Source organism: Lineus longissimus, chromosome 12, assembly GCF_910592395.1.
Source record: "Lineus longissimus chromosome 12, tnLinLong1.2, whole genome shotgun sequence".
Classification (NCBI taxonomy): domain Eukaryota; kingdom Metazoa; phylum Nemertea; class Pilidiophora; order Heteronemertea; family Lineidae; genus Lineus; species Lineus longissimus.
Genome location: NC_088319.1, coordinates 9,808,327 through 9,833,266, shown reverse-complemented (window position 1 = coordinate 9,833,266; position 24,940 = coordinate 9,808,327). Strand labels below are relative to the sequence as shown.

The window sequence follows — 24,940 nt, the reverse complement described above, 5'->3', positions numbered from 1 at the left end:
GAAGATTACTACGAGAGCAAGGGTATAGTGATCCCCAACGTACCCTCCTCGGATGGAGCTGAGGCTCCGACCGGTTCTGCTTAGTATACTTTTATAATGAAATATAATCATATATCATGTAATAACCTTGGGTCCGCATCTATATTCATTTACCCAAGGACGACATTGTAAATAAACAGGGATTTTATATTATGTCGAATTAATAGTCAGTTATAATCTATATTTATTTCGAGTATTTTTGTCTCTTTCCAGGTGTCGCCGTATTGTTTGGGCACCACAATTACGTTATTTAACCCTAAAACGATCAGGTCGGGTAGGTCATTCGAGATGAGTCTCCTTCCTCCCTTAGCTTTCCTGCTGATTATGCACTGTTGCCACGCGTTTGATAATACCGTGCTCCGCCCGAATTTCGGAGTCGCATTCCACCGGGTGTCAACGGCTAATTTGGCAGCAAGCACATGGCATCACACCTTTATGGTAGACTTCCTACAACCCCCGCAATTGCGTGTGGTACACCCCAGAGCTTGTGCCGCGAATTTTGCTGGGTCTGCTCTCATATTCTGTAATCAGATTACAGATTGGTTGGACGAATTACGAAAGAAAGAAGAAGCGTCCTTGGTTCAGATCACAAGAGACATGGATACTGTTAAGGGCTTGATCCCTGGAAGGGTATCCCTTAGAAATAAAAGGGCCATTTTCTCCGGCTTAGGTCACATAGCGACCAGCCTATTTGGTTTAGCCTCCGCTGATGATGTCGCCGCTGTGGCACAGCATCTGCAGAAATATCAGGAACTAGGGGCCGTAACAGCAAACCAAGTGAAAACTCTCGGAACGAAACTGGGATCCTTCATGAATGCGTCAGACGCACGCATAAGTAACGCTATGACGGCTATCTCCGACCTCCATTCCAATTTAGAGTTTTTGACCCAGAAGGTGGCTGACCAGGAGAACACTAGTAAAGCGATGTCGGACATCTTGTTACTTCTGATAAAAGACGCGATTTTGTACCTCCAGGCCTACTCGGTCATCCAGGACCGGAGTACCGCGTGGACTTTAGGTGTACAGGATCTCCTACGCGGGTTCCTGCCTGCACACATCATATCACCCGATCAGGTTCAGGGCATGCTTGATGAAATAACCAATACTCTTGCTGCGGCACACCCCACTTATACGGTGGCTCACCCTAGCGTCTCTTATTACTACCAGGTGAAAGATATCCTCTTCACTCAATCTGCAAATAGCATGTACATCACGGTCAAGGTACCAGTGACTGCTACAAACGCTTTCCTAGATATTTTTAGTATTATCGCTTTGCCGATACCTCTGAATGGCACTACCAAGTATAACTCGACACTGATCGATGACCTCCCGGCCTATTTTGGTATTACCCGTGATGCTCAATATTATTGTGAGTTTGATTTTAAATTGTACGCTAGTTGCACGGGCGCTGATGTGAAGTTGTGTCCGGCTATGATTAGCGTCCGCGAAAGAAACGTAGTTAGTTGCGCTTCCGCCTTATATTTTGACATGCCTGAACGCGTTCACGACCATTGCGAAATCCGTTATCAAACCGGTCCGCTGTTTGAGGGAGCATTAGCAGTGGGAGATAATTACTATTTAGTTAGCGGTAGCGAACAGGAGAGCTGGTCACTTACATGTGACGGAGGCTCTCCAGATGCTATCCCGGCTTGTTTATTTTGTGTTGTCCGTCTTAAATGTAACTGTGGTTTGGTGACGGACAAATGGAAGGTTTTCGCGAAGGTATCTCAGTGTGCGGCAGATGACGAGGACAAAATCACTGTTCTGCACACTGCGAACCTTCCCGTTTTACATAGCTTCTATCAACCATCGGAGCTTGCCAAGATTCGCGGGAATACTGGATTCCACACGCCCTTTTCTGCTCAAATACCTAACCTTAAGATGGGCGCCACGAATTGGTCTAATGTAATGCAACGGGAGAGGAAATACTCCCTCGATTTTAAGAAAATTGCCAAAAATGTGAAGTCCTCTAATGAGGTTTTCGAGACGAAGAGCGACCAAATTTTGAGTTCAATGGCTGGCCAAGCGCCTCTCCCCACAGCCGGGTCGGCGGGTGGTGGCTACTGGATGTGGTCGGTTGCTAATACAATTTTATCGGTTACAGCTTTGGTCGGATTCCTATATCTCTGGTGTAGACAGCGAGCCTCAGCCACATCTTTAATTCCTTTAGCTGCAGCAAACATCCCCTTGACCAGATCTTATGTAATCCCTGCAAACTCCAGCATAACGCTGTCCCTTCCTAAAAGCGTACAGGAAGAATTGACTACCCTTTTGGACATTGACCGGGTGTTATTGATCATTAGCATTGGGTTGGTTGGCTTTATCTTCCTAAAATCGTTGATCGGACCACTGGGATCCTGGATCAGAAGTCGCCGGTCTACCCTTGTCGCATCCAACATGGATGGTCGCATGTCCTGGCTGACGCTGGAGATTATCACTATTGATAAAGCCGTGCAATTGACCCTAATGCCCTTGCTCGGTCACCCATCAATGTACTTTATTCGCTGCAAGCAACTGACCAGAGCCTTTAAAATGCCCATTTTTGCCCGGGGGGCTTGTTTTCGGAGGGAGATCGAGCTACAGTGGCCCGATAATTGCGTCATAGGCCACGGATCGGCTGCCATCGAAGTCGAGCTGCCCGTGACAGTGAACGTATTATCCCTTTCAGCTTTCGACCTCACTGGCATCCTGAAAGAGGATTACAGCTGCACTCTTTCCCTTTTCTTCCAGGGAGTGCACTACCCCCTGGAATATAGGAAGGAGGCCGACCCCCAAATAATGAAACCGGGGAAATCGGAGACGGGGAAAAAGGCCCGCCCCCACAAAAACTTGTACCCCGACCTGACCCGGTTGGCTACGCCCTAAGTACTGATAAGCCGTACCCCGCCCCTTAATATTTTTTTTTCTTTCTCGTGAAATTACTGACTGGTTCTTTTTTTTCTCTTGAGCCTTTGGGCTGGCCGTATCAGCTTTGAGGGGAAAGGGTCTTTAATCTATCAAGGAAAGGTGCCTTGTTCTCTGTCGGTACTATGGTGTTATCCTTACTATGGTACTATTGTTGTAATTCACTGCGGTACTAGTCGCGGCCGTAGACGGTGTCACTATTAACGGTGGAGGTGTTTTATTCACGGTATAAGGGTTTTTTTTTTTCACCGCTGATTAGGTTGTTGAATTTTGAGACAGTATGTTCAGTTTATTATGAGTCAATGTCACCGGAATGCGAATGATAACTTGGACGATTGTCGTGATTGGTAATTTATATGTTGAAATGAACGTTAATTACAGAATGGTTTAATTTAATTTACGGGACGGCCAAGCGGAGTGACAAACCACGTATTGTGGAGAACTGTTGATTGATGTTTGAAGTCAGAGGTAAATTTATATAGAAACTTTTACTTAAAATGAACAGGGAAAGAATTATAAATATTTATCAATTATTGTATTATGTAAGATATTATGGGAAGATTTAAGGCTTGGGACCGATTTTATTGATTATTGTATTATGAAGAATATTATGGAAACGTTTAAGGCTTGGAACCGGTATTCACGCCGGGAATATGGGTAATGATAATGTGTTCACCTCGGTTACATTCTATTTTAATCGTACAACAAGCACCCTACCAAAGACTGTCCGGACCTTGAGGATATCAGCCCGAATCAGCCGACTTCGCCAAAAGCCATCCAGGGAAGAGGGTTCAACATCCATATAGAGTCGGTAATTTTGCGATCTAGAACGAGTTCCGTAACATCTACGTATGCCAGTCCTGCTGCTGTACATCGAGTACGCAATTTTCCACATTACTTCTTTTGGGGCTCTTCACGATCAAGATGCTGCGTCTTGAAAAGTATCGTCTTCCTCAGGGACCCTACCATCACCGTAACGTAATGTCGCACCGCGATATTAGTCAGGCAGGATGCCATGATTGATAAACTTTCGATTTCGTGTTTACATAAACATTTCGTGTTGCACGCGTCATTCATCATCGACTTTCCTGATGGCTACTTCCGGAGTGTTCTAGGATATGAATGTTACTTTGAAGTCATCTCCGTGTTCCCGAACGATTTTATTCCTGAAGATTATACGTTTTCCATACATCTTATAAGTGCTGTATTGCCGGGAAATCTCCGTGCCAACCGGTGTTACCCGGTGTTATCGACTTCGTTGCGGTAATACTTCTTCATCGAGAAAGGGATGACCTCGATCTTCGTCTTCCTTACCGTTGGTACACGACTCCCGCCATTCGATAAAATTATCGGCGCAGTGACGCATACTTCATCGCAAATGCCAGAATTACTCTACATGTAACATAAGTAGTGGAATGGAAGTCTTCCGTTTGGTGTCTCGACTCCGACACGCAACTACCCATCGGATCTTCGACTGGGTTGATTCCGTCCTTCTTTCAACTGGTCCGGATAGACTTTGTGCTTTCCTTATTGTTTATCTATACCTCAGTGAACTGTCACGAGGTATGACTCTCGTTAAAGACACTGGATAACGTCCTCGGGACGGGGTTTCCTGATTAAGCCATTACTACACCTCTGATCTTATTATGAAATTATACATGGTGATTTCTGTTCTTGAAAAATATACCCAAGCGGCTGGCAAAGCTGGAAGTGATTGGTTACGTCATATACGTTATTAAGGTTGGTTGTAGAGTGATTGAGAGGTGTGGTTCTGGTTTCTTTGGCAAAACTGTTCCGAGGTCACTTCAACTCCTCATTTCCCCTTAAGTGGGTGACCGGAGATTCGCGAGGGCGAGTGGTGTCGGTTTTTCGTCACATTCCAGGAGTAATGTGTTATTCGGGGGTGAGGGTGTAACAGACGGCTTTATATCCTACTTAAACTGCGGTTTATTTTTCTTAGATTGGAATAGTTTAAGGTGGAATTTTTAGAGCATGGTAGGGTAATTTTCCCTTTAAGTTGGTCAAATGATTAATATAAATTGTTCAAGCCGCCACACTCTCACTCTGAGGTAACACATTAAATCCGACAAAATCTGTGGTTTATATCTATGTAAGAGCTGTGTACAAAACTATACGAAGTATTGGAGTCATTCACGTAATTACCCTTCAGCTGTTGCTAAAATTTGCGTACATCCTGACCAAATACACAGGGAGATAACTTTGAAAAACGTGATGTCTAAAAACTAAGATTCATAAATTGAAGCGATATATTAATAGTTTATTCGAACGACACATCCTTAGTTTTCCTTAGAATAAGTTATACCTATAGTCATAGGCGGAAAGCCATAATTTATATAAGAATTTTCAATTACTGTTTTATATCTCGACTAAAATAATGTTGTATGAATGAAATTCTTAAAGGGTAATCACCCTGATGATAGTTAACGAATGGTGATTTTGTAAACCATTTATTTAATTAAAACCTTTGTTTCTACCCTTTGTGAAGTACGTGAAAGTACGATTTGGGAACTTGGCATCGAGGTCAGACATATAAATTGATATAAAATGACATCCTCTCTTTTGTGTGAGAGTTTCGACTACATATTTACTCGGTCAATTAGTTTGACAAATTCTGACTTCGCTGAGAACTCAAGCTGTCCTTTCACGGGGTTAATTTATAAAGACCATCTTTTATTTAATTAACAAGAAAACCACCTAGTCTTAATTAGTAATGAGTTGTCAGTTGGAATTAAGTTGACTTCGGTCAGAATTTCTAAAACTTGTTTTTCGCAGGTTTACAGCTGTCGCGCTGACTCAGGATCGTCGTCGCCATTTAGGGACCCCCGAAACAATAGGCTTGGGTCACAGATGCTCGTTTGCATAAGGGCCAAATCACGCTCTCGTGGTTTGGTTGTGACGATTCCTAAATGGTTTGGCCGTCCCTGATTGGTCATTTATGACGAGTTAGGGTCTTCCTGGTCAACGACGCATGCGCGACAGTTGGGGCTTTAAAAAGGAGGTACACCCAGTATCTAGGGTCTTGACTTTTGACTTCGGTCTGAAAAATACGAAATTAAACGCTCCCTGCTTAGGCATAGATTCTAAATATTAACCTCTCCATCCTGATTCTCAGCAACCCTTAAATAACCTTAACGTAAGTTGTCCTTTAGTACACAGCTCACTTGAATGTTGTACTTGAATACTTTCTCACGAAAATTCTAATATATTTATCCAACAATATCCGACTTGTCGATTTTCTCGATTCTACGATTCTACCTGGACGTGACCCTTTGTGACCTTCTATCGGCACACTGCAGGTCAAGATCGACGGCCTCGTGGGAAGGCCCTCCTCATCTCCAGAGATTGGTGTCTGCTGATGATCCGAACCTACTGATTTTGGTCGGATTATCAGAGATACCAGTGCTTGGAGACAGTATACTATGAATCGGCGAAAAAGGCGACTTATTAGTCTACGTAACCATTTACCCTATTATGCGATCACAAATCAATAGACGGCATAATAGAACTTCATGGACACGGATGATATATGAGCTAATGCAGATATAACAAATGGAAGTGACTATTTGGCAAGCCCAGTGTAGAAGTTTAAAATGGCCTAGGATAAAATGTCCGGGAACAAAGGATTCTATTATGCGCTGAGCTATTAACGGTCATTGCCTCTATAGAACCATATGCCATAATCTGTCAGAATACAATAGGCCCGGACACTTTTTCTAGGGGGGACACTTTTTGATTTTACACCGGCTCACCAAACAGCGCCTTTTTTCTGCCCTAGATGGAGAGCCGAACTCATGCATATTCAACCATCCAGGAGCTCATTATCATTCGTGGCAACACGGTCAGCAACACTGGAGTTACAGTGAAACGCCTTTAGAAATGCACACTAATGCATTTAACATGCTTATCAGTTAAATCACGTTTATGACTTTTTTTGTAGATCCATAGTCATGTACATGTACATGCTTCTTCATGGATTATTGACCAAAACCCGAGTTTAGTAACAGAAATTGAATCGAGAGCGGGAAGTCGGCCATTGTCAAATATGCGCATATAAATTCGAATATGACGTCACTGCTCTCTGATTGGCCAATATGTTGTAACCTCTCCGGCTCGCCAAAGAGGGTAGTATTTTTGCCCTGTTTGGCAAGCCCGGCTTGCCGAACAGGGTGGCTTTTTAGTGCTGTTTGGCAAGCGGCTCTCCAAACAGGACAAAAAAAGATGCCTGTTCGGCGAGCGGCTTGCCAAATAGACCCGGCCATAACAAATTAAAGGGAAGGGCCCGTCAAAAAATGGGGAGTTTTGGACGGCCCGGTCAAAACCTTAGGCGGGAATAAGGTTTCATTGATAAATATAAGGAGTTTCAAGGCCCCCAAATTACTTGTAAGGTTCAATAGATACTGGCCTTTCATTGGTTTACCGTTTGCGTATCATTTACATACTCTCATCTTGAAAAATATGACAATATTTACGATCACGTTATTGATTTTTGCAACATTTTCGGTAACGCGCCCCTTGCGGATCTGTAAGGTACCATTCGGATGCTTGAAAAATGTTAGTGGCGTGGCTCCATCTGCTACAGCTGTCACCGCGCCGGTGTTAGTCTCACGTCTTGGCGTCAGCACCACCCTTGGGGAACACCTCAATGCCGTTGGCGTACTGACGAGACCAGCGTCTCTAGAGGCTCCGACATTCGCCATGAGCAGTGACAGGTCACTTGGCTGGAATGGCCCCATCTCCTCTTCACTCATGTTCATTGCCGGCAATTCTGGCAAATATCTTGAGTCGTCATGGTTGTCAAACAAGTCTTGGATAATATGCTGCTCCATTTCTTCTGTACTGTTCGGATCAGGGACCTCACTCTCCACCGGCCCAGAATCCACCGGCGACTCGAAATCCATACTACTATTCTCTCCATTTTCCATTTTCTCCTCTCTCCAACTCACTACTATCGCTATTGACTGCGTAACATACACTAACATTCTTTCGCTATCATTGCTAACTTCATTTACTAGAACACTGGCCTCTTTGTAGCCGATTATGTAACCCATAGTGGAAACACCTGACAGCGCCGCCCGGCATGATACACGTGCTACTGGCATATTTATAACTCGTAGTAAATAAGGTTGTAAAAATATGCAAATGAGATGCCGTATATGGAAACCATGACGTCACTAAGCAGTGCTTATTTCTGCTACGGGTGGCGCTGTTGCTTGCTATTGGAGGCGCTATTCAACCTCTTTAATTGCCTCTGCAAAATAATAGCGTCATTTAGTCGGCCACTCCGGCGAAGCACCTGTTACAAATCCGACGAAGCACGTGTTACAAATCCCAATCGCGCGAGCACTGTTAACATATTATTTCAAAATCCATTTTGATAATTTACTTTCGTATTTGAGTATAAGGCTTTAATCTGTATACATCCTGAGGTAATCGGTCAATTTTACAATTATTTGGTCGGCTACAGACGGTTTTTGGTCATGTTAAAACACTGCCGACACGTAGTGTCCGGGTCATAGGTCACTGCCAGATTCTGGCGGTGACGCGCGATATGATTCGATATGACCTACACGAGTATCCAGGGTCCAGCCGTTTTGAATGCTAATCCAGAAGTATCAAGGTAGCAGGAAGGGGTGGGCGTTTGTGGTTTCTGAGTGTGAGAGCGTAGTGGTTTATGTTGACTGTCCTATAGTCTCTCTTAAAGCACAGCCAACAGGCATGTGGTTTCAGTATTAGGTCTTTCATTGTAGCAATGCGAAAATGTAAGTAATTTTGGTTAGGTCCGTCCTTTGTTATGACTAGGTAGCTTCTAGAGGGACTCCACCACTCACTCTCTTGATTACAGCGGCCGCCTCAGCGCCACCACGCGGGGCCTAATGGTATTAGGCTAAGTAGCTTCGCGCAATGTGCACCATTCTGGGAAAACTCAATGAGGAAGTATGCCCATTAGCATAATCTATTCTTAGCTCCAGCTCGAGGTAAACATGCGCATTATTTCTTCGGGCCAGATACATTGTGGTGGAAAACGTCTGGTACAAAGAACGCCTGGCTTGCGCCAGACTAATAAGTGAAGAAGGTCTGGCTGCGCGAGATTACTGTGATAAACATGACCATTACAGAAACTCTGTGACGTAGGCATCTACTTGATAGAAGAACCATGCCGTCCCAAGCTACGCGCGATATGAACCACTCTGGGAAAACTCAATGAGGAAGTATGCTCATTAGCATAATCTAATATTAGCCCCTGCTCGAGGTAATCTTGCGCAGTGTTGCTTCTGCTCACATACATCGTGCTGGAAACGTCTCGTACAAAGAAGGTCTGGCATGCACCAGACTAATAAGTGAAGAACTTCTGGCGGCGCGAGACTACTGTGATAAAAATAACCATTGCAGAGACTCTGTGACGTAGGCATATACTTAAAAGAAGAACCATGCCGTCCCGTGCTTCGCGCGATACGGACCATTCTGGGAAAACTCAATGAGGAAGGTATGCTCATTAGCATGATCTAATATTAGCCTCTGCTCGAGGTAATCTTGCGCAGTGTTGCTTCTGCCCACATACATCGTTCTGGAAAACGTCTCGTACAAAGAAGGTCTGGCACGCGCCAGACTAATAAGTGAAGAACTTCTGGCGGTGCGAGACTACTGTGATAAAAATAACCATTGCAGAGACTCTGTGACGTAGGCATATATTTTTTACAATTAAAAATGCTCTGAAAAGACGATATGGAATGATTTTTTATTAACATTTCCTTAACTATATACCTTCTAATTATCACTTTACATAAATAGGTCGGCATTTGGTCGCGTACTTTCTTCCCTCGTGACAATATACAGCAAAATAGTTACAACCCCACAATCGCGCTATAAGTCCATAATAAGGCCACGGTGACCCGTTATAAATGTTTCGCCAGCTTTGCTATTTTGTCGTTACGCGGCGCGTTGGGTCCTTGCGTCAGGTAGAGCCCGTATGTATTGGTTGCCGTCCTCGCGTGTCAGCAGTGAGCTGCGGATCGATTCTTCTGTTGTGAGACAGTGTATCCAATGTATCCCGTGTATCATACTTTATACATGTATGAGCGTTATACACTTGTGACTGATATTAGCATTTTACATGTATATTGAATTTGAATTGCGGAGAGCCTCAGTGCCGGATTATTATGAATATGGCGCCATCGATGAATTGAAAAACCGCCGCCGGCTTTTTTCTCGGTTTACATGTTCAGTCGTCAGTCATATTACGGAATACGGAGTTTATTACACTCTAACCAACAGTTATGGGACATAGTCATAGAAGAACATTTAACAAAAATAAAAGTTTACAGAATTATATAGAAGACATTGACCAGTATATACTCTAATCTCCCACTTACCTGTCCCATTCCTGAACCCGGAAAATCATCAGAAAATCCTAAGTCCAATAAAATGGGGTGGGGTATGGTCGGAAACAGAATGCCCTGGATCAATATTATAATTGTTCTGTCGACTTCCTTGTCACACCCCAGAGCCTGGCAAAGAATTACACTAGGCCTAATCGGGTGAGGTTACGGATGACCTCAGTGACATAACAATTACGTATTCTCCAAAACAGTATAAGAGAAGTTGGACAGTTCTTGTGTACTCATTGATGTTTTTGTCAGAGGTTCGATTTGTTAATCGACGAGATGCGTTTGTTTTGGATTTTTTGCTTTGCCATTGGATTTTGGGTCGTGAATTCGATGGATAACGGTGACGACGGTGATGGTGGCGGTAATGGTGGGCATGGTGATGGTGGTGACGACGGAGGTAATAATGGTGCGGCTAACGAAGGCCAAGAAAAGAGACATCTTCATGGCTACAGCTTGAATCAGCGTTTGGACTACGTGGATACTTTTAGGCTGCACCATGCGATGGGCATTGCGCATGCCCGGTCTTGTCATTCTTTTGCCGTACATCACCGCATCCATCCAAGGACATTCTCAAGATGGCTAGACCAGTATGAAGAGATGTCGGAACGCCGCGACAGGTGCACCCAAATTGAGAGGAGACGGCGGAGGATTCGGCAGCATGGCAATGATGAACAAGGTAACTCATTTTTGTCAGGAATTTACGAAAGATGTACAATTTTAAGTGAAGTAGGCCCATAAGATTAAGGCCTGTACTCACTGACGCGTTTTTCCGCCGCATTTTCACCGCCGGGCGGGGAATCCTTTGTTCACCTAATGAATAACAATTGATTTCCGCGCCTCGGTGAAAACGCGGCGCAAAAGCGCGACAGTGAGTTCAGGCTTTCACTGTGAAATGAGGTTTTATCCATAGTTCGACATTATTCAGGGACTCTTCTTAGATTTCAGGCATACTCTACTCTTCTCCCCCTCCGATTCATCCCTTCACCGTCTGCTTGATAGGCCTACCGTTTGTCCTTTTCAGCGTTTTGGGCAGACATGGAAAATCAGCTCAACGACTGGTTTATTCAACGCCGCCAGCATGGAATTCCAGTATCCGGGATCGATCTCCAGTCACAAGCAGCCAGAGAATACAGACAATGGTGGACTAATCTGACGGAGGAACAAAGGCAGCAGACGAGAGCGCAAAGGCCTCGCAATCAGGATTTCCGAGCGTCAGATCACTGGCTGACCCGATTCAAAGAAAGGTAAAAACAACGAAGCCATTTCGTAAATTGGTATCTCACTTGGGTTGGGTTCTCTCACAACTTTTGTTCTGCCATAATGGAATAATGGGCCCAATGACCAAGAAATGGACAGTAATGGGGGAGTAAGCTACGTTTTTCAAAGCTAAAAGTGGTCTCCTTTTCCTTTCAGAAAAAGAATAAGCCATCGAAGAAAGAATAAGGACACGCGAACCCTCCCCGACAACGCTATGGAAATAGCGGCCGTCTATCGTAAGGAAACGTCTCAAATCATCCAAAATGGAAATTTCCATGTGATCATCAACATGGATGAAACATTTGTCAACTTTGACATGGTGCCGAAAACCACAATGGCTACAACAGGATCACATTCGATCGACATCAGATCCTCAAGAGGGAACGGGAAGATTGGATGCACGGTAACCTTGGCCGTCTCCAGCGATGGACGAAAACTACCAGCTGAGGTCAACTTTAGGGGCTTGGATGCTGAAGGCGAAGTTATTGCAGAACTGCGAGCCCATGCTCCCCAGAACGTGCGAGTAAGTAAACCTTTTCATTAACTAATCCTGGTTTATTAGCTGTTAGATGACCATATCATCTTCAACTGCTAATGGAGCTAGCTCTATGATCTGCCTGCTCCTCGTGTTTAATGGTCTTTTTACGAATCCTGTTTTATTTTTAGAATCATTGCAGTACGTTGATCTTTAAAACCATTTCCCAAAGCTATCAGCTGGCTGAGCAACAATACAATCGGAGAATGAGTCATACATTTTCATGAATTGCACCGATTTATTCTTTATTTCTAAACGAAACGTTTTAATCTTAGGTTACAGGTACTCCGAATGGCTGGGCAAGACATCAGTCATTGATCGAATGGTTGCAAGCCATTGTTGTGCCATTTATTGCCGGAGCAACCTTTCTCCTCATCTTGGATCGCTACCCTGCCCATAGACATCATCTGTTTACGGAGGAAATTCCGCGGCAAAATGGACAGGATTCGTTCATTCCTGGACGATGCACTTCAATTTTGCAACCTTTGGACTTAACTGTAAATCGCAGTTTAAAATGTCATCTCAGATTGGTGTGGAAAGCCTGGAAGATTGGACACACCGAAGATGATGGACACTGTGATCAGATTTCCCGCCAGGAAGTAGTACGTATGATCAGTCTCGCCTGGGAAAGAGTGGCATTCCAAGTGATAGTCAGTGGGTGGAGACTAAGTGGACTTCTTCCGGACGGGAATGACGACCCAGTGATCCCGCATCCAGCAGATGGGGAACTTGAAGAGGTTAATGATGAGCTTGAGTTTGACCCTGATGACGCTGATGTTGACTTTCATGATGAATAAAACCTTATCAGAATGTTAATCTTCTGTTCAATTTTTTCTTTAATGCCCATTATCAGGCAGTAGATCACCCTGTTCTTTCGTCCCAGTTCCAATCTAGTGACTTTACCCTTCCATGTCAAAGACGAGGCCACTCTTTTTAACTACAGGAAATGAAATCAACAATCAGGCCCGATCACAGTTTAAAGACTCCTTGTGGGTGTTCCTAGACCACTTCACTGCTTAACTGCAGAATAGCCAGGACTCTTCTATAATCACCCTTATTCCATTGGGCAATTGATCGGTTGTAGTAGCTCCCATTGTGTAAATACAGTGTGTTAAATGGTGAACGAATCGCCACAGTGATCTTGAGCTGTTACGAAACCGTGACCCTAATTGCCCCGGTCGCCCAGCCGCAGTACACGTAAACGACTACGTGACTAGGCAAGATTGTCGTAAAGCCTTACAGTGTCCATTGTCATGTCACTACTCCAGGCTGTTCCATAAATTGAGCTCTGCCCCAACCAAAATTAGCAATATTCGGACTTAGTCACTTGCGATAGGGTTTGGAAATGGGACAGGTAAGTGGGAGATTAGAGCATATATATAATAATATAAATAATGATATTTTCGCGAACGTGACCTACTCGCGAAAATAACCTGCAAGCGAAATCTTTCTGTTTTACAGTATGTTATAGCCAATGAGAGTTGCATAATAAGTAATCACCAATTTTGTTATTTTACCACGTTCAGCTACATGTAGTCTAAATAAAGACTTGTGCCGCGCGACTGGACACAAGGACCCAACGCGCCGCGTAGCGGCAAAATAGCGAAGCTGGCGAACATTTATAACGGGCCACCGTGATCTCATTATGGACTTATAGCGCGATTATGGGGTTGTAACTATTTTGCTGTTTATTGTCACGAGGAAAGAAAAGCACGCGAATAACGCCAATCTATTTATGTAAACTGATAATTAGAAGGCATATAGTTCAGGAAATATTAATAAGCCCCCCTTCTTAGGCGGGGCTCTTAAGATACACGCGTGTGCGAGAGTAATGCCGAGAAATGACGAGAGAAATTTGCATAGGCTACCATCCATTTTTTTTGTTTTTCAAAATGGCGCTGAATTAACTCCGTAAACTTTACCGATTTCTCCGCGCTCTTCCGGTGGTTGCTATCCCATTAGTTGAAATTAATTTAAATCTTCATGGGAATTCGCTACATATGCCTAAGAAATTTGCCAATTATATTAATATTTTTATCAGGGAAATATCCGTCCTAAATAATGACAGAAAAGGGAGGTTTATTTCAATTTTGTGTCGACATGGTCGAGGTCACGTGACATAAACAAAACAATCGCACACACCCGTCCAAAAAAGGCACTTTAAGAAAAACACATACGTTTTTCCTGCTTAAAGCCACACTGACGACTAAGTTATATTGGACTACTGCCCAAATCTGAAGTATCAAAATGAATCACAAACTAGAACTAGCTCTATTTAGCTATAGTTGCGTGAAAAACTCGGGTGAGCAACATTCTGCACCCTAGCGGCCAATAATTAACTACTTTCTGCCGTCTGCTCCGGTCTCGTTAGGGAGTTTTTCCCAAATGTACGCGATGACGACGTGTCCCATTAACAGGACGTAACATCTATTTTAAAACGCGTTTCCAAAGTGAATGCATGAGGACAACCCATTTGTGTCGTATATCACTGAAACGCCCGATTCCCGTGATTCTGCAGGATGTTAAATCGGGCATTTTATTTCTTTAAATAAATCATAAGCGTCGCATTTGCTGCTAGCTCTGTTCACCATCCCAAATGGCAATATTGCCAATTGGGCCGGACAATCACGAAAACCCCCAAATATGATACATTTCTTTCTGAATAATTCTTACAGTGCCCATTCCCCCATAAAAGACAGTTGCTTACGCTACACAACAATAAAAAAAATCGAGGGTCAACCATTGAACTTTTGAGATATTTTGAATTTTGCACAAATCAGCGAAAAACGCACCAACTGGCACTGGACGGCTTTTCAAAACGTGGCCGACGCACATCCCAAGTTCAGTGTACACAAACGTCGGCAACAACAGTAAATGCGTAGTTTCTTGTTAGTCGCCTATTGAGTAGCGCTCTAGGTTTCAGAAACTCCAATAAAACATGTCTTTACCAAAACAACTGCTAAATCAACACTGACATACTGTGAGGACCGAGAAATCAATGATTTTAGGAACTACGGTTAGGGGTTGGCCGCGTATGAATAAGGACAATCACAATGTATTACCTTACCAAAACAAAAATGTGTCGAAAGGAACTATGGATGGTCCCAACACGGGGGGGGGGGTTTGGAGGGGTTTCCCTTCAATTGTACTGGGTAAAAACGTTACGCTATCGTAGGGGGTTCGGGGGTGCTCGACCGACCTTAAGGGGGGCTCACTAAGTCCTTGGCTTTACATATTATGCCCCCCCCCCGCTAGGACGGGGCGCTTAAGCTATACACGTGGGGAAATATTTTCCTTATTTGGTCAATCCAATCCATATACCTGTCGCACTTTTGATTTCAAAATGGCGCCGATTTTGCGGGGTAGTTATTATTCTCGTCACCAACCATCTCGCACACTCGTCACCAGGTAGCTCCCTCGGAGTCGCATATTTGATTGCCGTTGGTTGGCTGTAGGCCCTAATTATTCAATTATCAAATCAATTAAAATTTTTGAACCACCCCCGATATAAAATGCCGGCTAAACTTTAGAATTACCGATCGGATGTTCCTCCGCACTATATAAGTTGTGAATCGGTTTAAAGGGTTAGGGTTAGGGTTAGGCTACTTGTTCATTATTCGGTATTCATTCGCCCCTTAGACCTATACTTCCGATCGGGAATTCTAAAGTCGTTCCAAAATGCCAACATAACTAGAAAAATCATATGTATTTAGCAGCGTTTCACAAGCAAAATCATAATCATAATCTAATCGCCGATTGCGCGAGCAAATTGGCTTGAGTTCCATGAATGACCGAATTTCTGCTTCCTAGCGGACAACGAACAAACTAGATAAGATAAGATTAGGGTAGGGTAAATACATACTTTTTTTAAATAATCGCTTGTCAACAAGTTGTTCTCAAGGCGAAATTTAGTGCTGATTCTGAATCTGAAAAGCATTTTTACCTGAAATTACGTTCTGGGTCAGTACAGCCGCCATTTTTGAAAAATGGCGTTCAAATTGCTGACTTATTATTGCGTTTCATAAATTAATGTAAAAGTATGGCATGTTGTATATCTATTCCTATGTTTTTGGGGTCAAGGAATCCAATTTTGGCCTAGAAAGCATGATTGAATGGATGCTTTTGGTAGAAACTGTGTGTTTGGTCGATTTCATTATAATTTTGACAGAAAAAACTTTTTTTTTAATGGAAATAGCCATATTTGTCATACATGATGAACATATATCCATTGCAGGGTATTTTGCAAGCAAAAAACTAATGCTTATTAATTACTTAGGGCCTACTAGTAGACGTAGGACACCCTGCCCCAAGTTGCAGTTATTGAGTTAATACTAGGCTAGGCAGCCTCTCAGATCCCAACTCACCAACTGGTCCCGTTCTCAAAGTTCACACATGCGTTGGCTTTGATATGAGAAAAAATAGTGGTATGTATTCAGTGGTGACAATTTGAATATGTCTCCATCTATTATGCAAATTAATCTTCATTGCTAGCTGTAAATAGATCTCAGAAAAAAATTGATAAAATAACAGTGAGACCATTGGGGCTTTGGGAACTGATTCTACTCCAGCATTAACCCAACATAGATTCAATGAATCCTGCATGGTAGATGAAAAGCGTAATTACACATTTCCACAACTTTCTACCTATATTGTGATTGGAATTTGTAAAAGCTCTTCAAGTAAGTGAACAGAATTTTCACGTTTCAGCTGATAGAGCAGTGCCGATTTTCATGCCATATTATTAAGCTCTGAAGGAGAGGTGTTCCTTAGGCGTCATCCAAAAACTACTACAAATGAATTAACCGTCATTGTCAGTGATGCATTGTTACAACGCAGTGCCATGTGCGTGATGTTTCTATTCCTGCCCCGTTAGAACATCGCTGATTACTATAGGCCCATATAATTTCCTCGAATGATCACCGCATTAGAATAGCTAGAAATATATCTGTTTTTCAGAAGTAGACCACCATGGCAGCCAAATCGAAAGCGTTAAGAACACGAAAAGATTCAATCGCTCATGAACTGAAAGGGACCGAATACAGGGAGATCGATGAATTTCACAGTAAATCAAGGCTACAGAATGGACAGCATGTCATTGGAAGAATGTTGTATTTGTGCACTGTGAAATCTGGTCGCACTGTGATTTCACAAGTAGATGCAAGCAACAAGGTCGCCAGAGAGCTGATTGACGACTGGATCCCGAAAAATGTGTATCCACTCTCTGAAAAGAATGTGGCTAAGAAGATAAAGGAGGACTACGGTGATTTCCAGGTTCTCTTGAAGAAGTACAGAAACGTGAACTACAACAAGACTGAGAACTGGAATAAAAAGGTTGATGATTTCAATGACAGAATGACTGCTAATGCGTATGACATACGAACGAAAGATAAAGTGTATCAGAACAAAATGGAATCGACCTATGGGGTAAAGATGACAACCGAGGATGAACAATTCTATTCAGATAATTGCCATGGATCTTACACTGCAACTTGTAACGTATCCACAACCTCCCGTGCGTGGGAAAAACAAAGGAATCGGAATAAGGACAGGACAGCAGCAGAGGAGAGAAAGCGAACTGACATGCAGCAGCATAAGGAAGAAGAAGAACTTTCTCGAAAACTACAATTCAGTTTGACATTAAAGGACACTGACAGTGACGTTGATCCTGATTTTGATGCACTATGTGAAGACAAAGTCAAGACAGTGCATCAACATTCAGCAAGGCCTGTTACACGTTCTAGAGGAGCTTCCACATCAGCGATACCGAAGCATCAGAACCGTGTTTTTCCAGAGATTCCAGTACGAACCAGCAGGAAGTGTATTGACGAGAAAATAATCAGGTGTACAGTCCAGTGCCTTGCTGATCACAAGGTTAGTCGCGAGGACGTCATTGGTATAATCATCAAAACTGCAAACATTATCTTTGGTCAGAACTGGTTGAAGTCAGCAGACCTGTCTGATTCCGAAAGTGAGTCCGAGTTGATTGATGATGACGACGTGCGTGGGACAGATAGAGATGAGAAGCAGCGACGTTCTGCTAGAGATCTATCAAATGTTTTCCCATCTAATTGTTGCATCAATAAGTATCTTGAAGATGCTGCATATCTTAACCTAAAAATGGCTGCTGATTATCTTGTGAATAAGGGTGATGACGATGTTGTTACCGTTGGACTGGATGACACGACAAAAGCCGCAGGGCATAGATTGTACGATGTAAAGGCAGATCACATTACAGTCTCTGGTCCCAACATTGAGAGGAGGACACTTACTACAGGATATCTGGAAAACGTGAGCCACAGCGGGGAAGATGGTGCAGCTGGTTATGAGTTGAAGCTGAAATGCTTGGCTGTTCTGGCAGGTGTGGAGGTTGAAGAACTGAAATCAGCAGTGGATTTTTGGATGACAGATAGAGCTGGGGATTGTGGCAAGTTACTAGAAGGGCTAGGGGTAGAAGAAGAGAAAGTCTTGAAGTGCTGTGCTCATATTATCCTAGGCATTGATCATGCGGTTGACAAAGTGTTTCGGGACACAGAAAGTAAGATAGGTGTACAGAAGCTCTTGGATGTATCTGCGGGTCAGAAGGCATTTCTATCACCATCTACCTCAGTTCATACTCTAGCACAAATTGCGATATCCAAGTTATTGTCACCGAGCCATGCGAGTCATTCCGTGTCACTGTTCAATGAATACAAGTCTTGGATGGAAGTAAATGGAATTGAAAATGCTGGGTTCAAAGGATTCACGGCTAATCGTTTTGGACGCATTGCGGAGATTGCCAAGGAGTTCATGGCAAGGAGGCAATCCGTAATTGACTTTTTTGATTCAGTGGTGGATATCAACGCAAACAAACTTGTGTTGGCTGTGAGTACATACATTCAGAACGAGTGGTTCCTACTGTGCTCAGAGGTTTACAATGAAATTGGAGAGCTGGTCATTTTTCCAATTATGAGGCTGTTGGGAATTGATCACAAAGCCGCTGAGTATTCTGGAGGATGGCATGGGGAAGGGACTTCTTCAAGCAGAAAACTGAAGAACTACAACAGAAGAAAGATCATTGTGACCTAAACACTGGTAAAGGTCGTTTGGTAGGTGCTGTGATCGATGAGATCTTGGATACTTTGGAAAGACAATTGGGGGCCATGAAGTTCTTCAAGCAGCAGGGTGAACCAGACGATGATGCAACAGCCGCAAAAATGGTTCACGCCCCTCTAACAAACCTAGGCTGTGAAAGTGAATTCGCAAAGTTGGACAATCGATTGAGGGTGTGTGGAGGAACTACGTCGGTACAAAGAATATCACAGAAGAACATAGTGGCAACAAATGCCTATCTCATGGACTCAAACTTCCAAGACAAGAGTGTAGACGAGAGGAAAATGGAATGGAAGTGGGCTAGAACTTCTGATGAGGTGAAAATGGTGCAAAAAATGGAGAATGACTTTCTGGCTACTGTAAAACAATCAAAAGTTCTAGACCTGCAAAAGAGGGAAGAACTTAAGAAGAAGAAGCGAGAGAAAACAATGGACATCTTGGCGAAGTGTAAGGCACATGGTGGTCCAATGACCATTGCTGATTTGGATTCATTGGACAAACTCAATGAAAAACAGTTACTGCTAGAAGTTTCCTACTTACGAGCAACAATAGCTCCAGACATTCGTCAAAAGCGGCGTGTGAAAAGGTTGGACGGGAAATTCAAATTCGAGAACTTTACGAAAGAAGAACTCAAAACATCAATCCGGAATGCGATTCGTCCTGAAAATGAACTACGAGATGGCGTTGATGCGCTGCTTAAATCAATTTTCACTTGTTAAAAATAGTTTGACTTGATAATTTTATGAACTGTACAAAAAGAGTGGATTTCTTCAGCCATGTCAGCCGTTCGGTTTTTTTTGCATCCAAGCTGTAAAATAGATACTTTTAGTGAACCTCCTAAAATTTCATTGACTTTTAGATACTGTGCATTACTGTTATGACCTGTTCAACTGCTTCATTGAAGCAAGTAGCCCCCCAAAAAACAGGTTAAAGGGGATATCTATATACAAGAGCAAATTATGATTTAAAAAAATGTGAATTTGGCCGTTATTTTCAAAAATGGCCTCTGTACTGACCCAAAAAATCATAAGATGTAAAAAAATTTAACGGATTCTTACTCAGCAATAAATTTCGCCTCAGAAAAAACCTGTTTCGAAAAAAAAAAGTTATTTACCCTACCCTAATAAGATAAGATAAGATAAACTTTATTTTTCATCGGTATGGGAATACATAAAAAACGTGAGCTGTGGTGGGCTCTTCAACCGATATCTAACATGATTAAAATAACAAAAGAATAAATAATACAGAGTTATCACAAGATTAATTTACAAATAGTAAAACAATAGCCCTACAGGGTTATGTCTCTAAAAGGCAATAGTACAAACACAGTTTAAAAAGCGCACATAGCACATTTACATTTATCACCCTTCCAAGTTAATAAAAGTTTACGAAAAATGGTAAGATTATTGGCCTCACGGATATGGTTTGGCAGGTCATTCCAAATCCGTGAGGCTTCATATATAAAACTTTTTTTACCATATGATATACTGTTAAAATGATTGATCTGCACATTATTGCTACGAAGGTTGTGCGAGATTTCTTTTTCTTTTATGAGGTTCAACAAGTAGGAGGGTCTTTGTTTTTCTAGGATTTTATACACTTCTTCAGCAATAGTTCTCTGTCTGCGTAGATGTAGGGAGACCGAAGCGTCCTCTGCGAGAAGTGACTCGTATGAGCTAGTATGATCTTTATACACAAGTTTAAGGGCCCTATAATTTAATCTTTCCATTTTTTTTTGTTAGATACACTACAAAAATGCCAGATGATTGGGCAAAAATTGAAATTTGACTGGATGAAACATTGATAGATAGTTTTACGGCAACTGATCGGAAGGTACTGACCTATACGTTTTAAAACATTGATCTGGCGACCAATTTTCTTGGCCATGATAGCAATATGAACATCGAAATTTAGTTTGTAATCCAGAAGTATTAAGGTAGCAGGAAGGGTTGGGCGTTTGTGGTTTCTGAGTCTGAAGGGGTTGGTGTCTGTTGACTGTGCTTTAAGAGAGACTAGGCATGGCGCCAGTCTCTCTTAAAGCACAGTCAACAGGCATTTGGTCTCAGTATTTGGGTTTTGACTGCCATGACTGTACCCCTGTAAAAGTCAGAGGAGGAGAAGTTTGGAATGATGAAAGCATTTAAGAAGAAGAAATGTTATTATTGAGGAAAGCAAAATTTATTATGAGACTAGAAGGCAGTGTCCTGACTTGATTATTTTGAAAATGGCGGTCTGAACACATTAAAAGGTGGAACATGGCATTTTATCGACTTTGAAGTGCTCCGCAGTTAAAGGGAGACTATAGGCAGCAGCTAGGTAGGCAAGATAAAGTCATACAAATTTGCCAATAGGGGTCAGTCATATCTCTAGGCATGGCGCCAGTCTCTCTTAAAGCACAGTCAACAGGCATTTGGTCTTAGTATTTGGGTAAGTACAGAATCAAGGCAGCACAGAGAGCAATGATTGAACGATGCTGTGGACAAGTCCAAGGATACTGCATCAGTCACGACCAACTTCTCATCAGAAAGCGTCACCACCAGCATATTCAATGTTCAGTTCCAACCTGTACCAGTCCAATGCACGCCTGTCATGGTCAGCAGTGGTCAGCTTAGCGCGATATGGAACATTCTTCCGAAACTCAAGCGAGGGAAGTCTGCTCATTTGCCTATCTCGCGCACTGCTCCTTCTTGTCAAACATCGTAGTGAAATCGTGGTACAGTGGGGCCTCCTCGAGGATTGCAGCTGGTCGGACAGACGTGAGGTGGAATGTGGGCGGCTGCACTTCTTCGTTGATGTGCGATGGCAGATAGCACAGTTGTTGCGTTGTATGACAGCTGAAAGTGAATGTGATATCATAGAACTGAGGCGTTTGCAATGAGACTATAGGTGATGTAGAAGCAAGGAATGAAATGGGCCATCTTCCAGTGACTAATATACAGAGTAAGGGCCCTCGTACAAGCGTGAATAGTGTGGACATACAGTGAGAGGTGAGAGACCCCTATTGACTACTTCTTGTAACTTTATCTTGGATATTATATTAGTATTGAACTTCTAGCCATGGAATATGAAGAAATTGAAGTTGTAGGCATGGAATATGAAAAATTATTCAACGGTGAAAGACATTATTCCATGAGGCTTTGCCGTGATCGCAAAGGACGCGACGTGATTGGTTCACATGCTAATGAGGTATGATAATGATAATTACCTCTATAATGCTACTTGGATAGCGACTGTGTCGTTGACTGCAACAGTGGTCTATGTCAATGTGTACCTGTAATGTCAATGAAGTATGATGAGGTGATGACGATAGTGCAATTATTAAATATTGGCAAGAGATCATACTGCAACATAGGTCTTGTTTTTGACAGATGACTGTGCGACATTCCCATTGGGTCTTGTTAGAGTCAGCGCTGCATGTATTCCTTGTACAAGCTTGAATAGTTGTGACGGACTTTGAGGGGTGAGAGACCCCTATCGGCTACTTCGTCTAACTTTATCTTGCCTACCTAGCTGCTAGCAATAGTGCCCCTTTATCAAGACTGAAACCCACTGTGTGGGGCTAAGAAATTACCTTTATAATCCTAGTTGGATAACCACTGTGTAGATGATTTGAAGAGTGCTCTGTGGATGTGTGCCTGTAATGTCAATGAAAGTATGATGAGGTGATGACGATATTGGAATGACGAAATATTGGAAAGAGATCTATTCCTAGAAGTCCATATATTATCATTATCATACCTCATTAGCATGTGTTTTGACTAGGTGGCGCATTTTAGAATCAGCAGTGAGCACTGTGTGTAACATGGTGGAGGCAGCGGAGATAATAACTGTGTCGAAAGTATTGTTATAGGGCCTTCCCTAGGCCCATGGGGTTAAATTTACAATCCGCGATTAAAAAGACGTAGTTTGATCGCATTCAACTATAAATCCATTGAACAGTTGTGTTCCTTTAGTCAACCGATGACCTTTTGTTGGGCCATGATCGGGGATTGTAAACTGTAAATGTATTATGGACCGGGAGACGGGGGAAACACAAGTGAAATAGACCAAAACAAGTGATTTTGGGGCTTTGGTTTAGATGCATGCCCCACATGCGCCATGCGGGATTATACGGTTCATGTGAACTTGTTGACATGTACATGATCTAGTGCTGTTATTGGTCATGGTACATGGTAGGCCTAATCATCATGGCTATATGTTTCAGGAAAAGCTCGAAGTAAAATGAACTGCCGATGAATAATGATGTTGTTCATGTTTACCATGTTTACTAGTACATAGCCATAGGGTATGCCCTGGCCAGTGCACTTTCTGCACGTCGTCATGGTCATGTACGTGATACCGTAACCTTGCATATTTTGTTTTTTGAATGCGCATGCTTTTTGGGCAAAATCACTTGTACCAACACTAATGAATAATGTCTTCTTATCCCTATGACTCCATACACAGTGAGGGCATTGTCCCATTCCCATCAAATGGTAACTTATTGTACCGTATTAGGGTGGAAGTTGGAGAGCAGATACCTACCGTTGCACGCCTGTCAATATCAGTAGTGATGAGCTTAGCGCGATATGGAACATTCTTCAGAAACTCAAGCGAGGGAAGTCTGCTCATTAGCATATCTCGCGCACTGCTCCTTCTTGTGAAACATCGTAGTGAAATCGTAATGGAAAACGTCTGGCTTTGCGCCAGACGTTGAGACTAATAAGTGAAGAACTAATAGGTAAAGAACTTCTACTTGCGCGAGACTGCTCTGATAAAATTATCATTGCAGAGACTACGGTGACGTACACATATATTTTTTAGAATCAAAAATGCCCTCAAAAGACGACATGGAATGATTATTTTATTGATATTTCCTACTATATACCTTCCAATTATCACTTTATACAAATAGATCGGCGTTAGGTCGCATGCTTTTCTTTCCTGGTGACACTATAAAGCAAAATAGTTGCAACCCCGTAAATGCGCTATAAGTCCAATAATAAGTGACGGTGACCCGTTATAAATGTTTCGCCAGCTTCGCTTTTTTGCCGCTACGCGGCGCGTTGGGCCCTAGCGTCCAGAAGTATTAAGGTAGCAGGAAGGGTTGGGCGTTTGTGGTTTCTGAGTCTGAGGGGGTTGGTGTCTGTTGACTGTGCTTTAAGAGAGACTAGGCATGGCGCCAGTCTCTCTTAAAGCACAGTCAACAGGCATTTGGTCTCAGTATTTGGGTTTTGATTGCCATGACTGTACCCCTGTAAAAGTCAGAGGAGGAGAAGTTTGGAATGATGAAAGCATTGAAGAAGAAGAAATGTTATTATTGAGGAAAGCAAAATTTATTATGAGACTAGAAGGCAGTGTCCTGATTTGATTATTTTGAAAATGGCGGTCTGAACACATTAAAAGGTGGAACATGGCATTTTATCGACTTTGAAGTGTTCTGCAGTTAAAGGGAGACTATAGGCAGCAGCTAGGTAGGCAAGATAAAGTCATACAAATTTGCCAATAGGGGTCAGTCATATCTCTAGGCATGGCGCCAGTCTCTCTTAAAGCACAGTCAACAGGCATTTGGTCTTAGTATTTGGGTAAGTACAGAATCAAGGCAGCTCAGAGAGCAATGATTGAACGATGCTGTTGACAAGTCCAAGGATACTGCATCAGTCACGACCAACTTCTCATCAGAAAGCGTCACCACCAGCATATTCAATGTTCAGTTCCAACCTGTACCAGT

The 24,940-nt window shown here is 42.7% G+C and overlaps 1 protein-coding gene across 1 annotated transcript in view; it reads right to left on the bottom strand.

The window, feature by feature from the left end:
- LOC135496730 (11-beta-hydroxysteroid dehydrogenase 1-like) overlaps positions 1 to 24,261 on the bottom strand; it is a 206,655-nt gene extending 182,394 nt beyond the window's left edge. The window contains exon 1 of the mRNA XM_064786206.1: positions 24,098 to 24,261. The gene's annotated coding sequence lies outside the window, so the exon portion shown is untranslated. The remainder of the gene's footprint in view (positions 1 to 24,097) is intronic.
- Between the last annotated feature and the right edge of the window lie 679 nt (positions 24,262 to 24,940).